Below are 1,477 nucleotides of genomic sequence, written 5' to 3' on the forward strand. Positions count from 1 at the left end.
GTAAGGTGTGATCGAGTAAGCTCTAAATCATAGCGACCCTAGTACAACAGCATAAAACAATGCCGGTCATGCAACATCCTCACACTTGTGCTATATTCGAGCAATGTTGTAGCCGCTGTGTCACTTCATTTCTATCTTCTTTATCACTGACCACCTACTTTAGCAAACATGATGTCTTGTTGCAACAGCTAGTCTTTCCTAATAATATGTCTAAATTATGTGAAAAAAAAGTCTTGCCATCTTCACTTCTAAGAAGCATTCTGGCTGTACTTCTTCCAAGACAGATTTATTTGTTGTTCTGGAAGTCTGTGCTATGGCCAATATTCTTTGCTAACATCCAATTTCAAATATATCAATTCTTCGATCTTCCTTGTTCATTGTCCAACTTTCACATGCATGTGAGGGGACTGAAAATACCATGGTTTGGGTCAAGTACACCTTAGTCTGCAAAGTGACATCTTCGCTTTTTAACACTTTAACGTGGTCTTTTGCAGCAACTTTATACGAAGCAATATGTTTGATTTCTTGACCTGCTGCTTCCAAGGGCATTGATTGCAGATCCAAGTAAAATGAAATTCTTGACAGTTCAAGATTTTCTTTTTTTATCATGATGTTTCTAATTGGTCAAGTTATAAGGATTTTTACTTTCTTTATATTGAGGTGTAACCCATACTACAGTCTATAGTGTTTGATCTTCAAAAGTAAGTGCTTCCACTTTTCACTTCAGCAGTGAAGGTATGCCATCTGCATATTTGAGTTCTTAATGAGTCTTCCTCTAATCCTGATGTCACATTCTTCTTTATGTAGTCCAGTTTCTCAGATTATTTGCTCAGCGTGCAGATTGAAGTAAGTATGGTGAAAGGGTACAATCCTGACACACAAATTTCCTGATTTTAAACCATACCATATTCCTTTGTTCTGTCCTAAAGACTGCCTCTTGGTCTATGTACAGGTTCCACATGAGCACAATTTATTGTTCTGGAATTCCCATTCTTCACAATGTTATTGACAATTTGTTGTGATCCACAGTTGAATGACTTATCATAGTCAATAAAACACAGGTTTATTATCTTATTTATCTTTCTGGTATTCCTTGCTTTGAGCCAAGATCCATCTGACATCAGCAGTGATATCCCTCATTCCACATCCTCTTCAGAGTCTGGCTTGAATTTCTGGCAGTTCCTTGCCCATGTACTGCTGTAATAGTTTTTAATTATTTGGTGAAACTTTACTTGTATGTGATATTAATGATATTCTTCATTAATTTCCACATTCTGTTGGATCACTTTTCTTTGGAGTGGGCACAAATGTGAATCCCTTCCAGTTAGTTTGTCAAGCAGCTGTCTACCAATTTCTTGGCATAAATGAGTGAGTGCTTCCAGCATTGCATTCATTTTTTGAAACATCTAAACTGATATTCTGTTAATTCTCAAAGGCATGTTTTTTGCTAATGCCTTCAGTGCAGCTTGAAGTTCTT

The sequence above is a fragment of the Orycteropus afer genome, unplaced genomic scaffold (genome assembly GCF_000298275.1).
Source record: "Orycteropus afer afer isolate SDZICR_OR568_19922 unplaced genomic scaffold, OryAfe1.0 scaffold00066, whole genome shotgun sequence".
NCBI lineage: Eukaryota > Metazoa > Chordata > Mammalia > Tubulidentata > Orycteropodidae > Orycteropus > Orycteropus afer.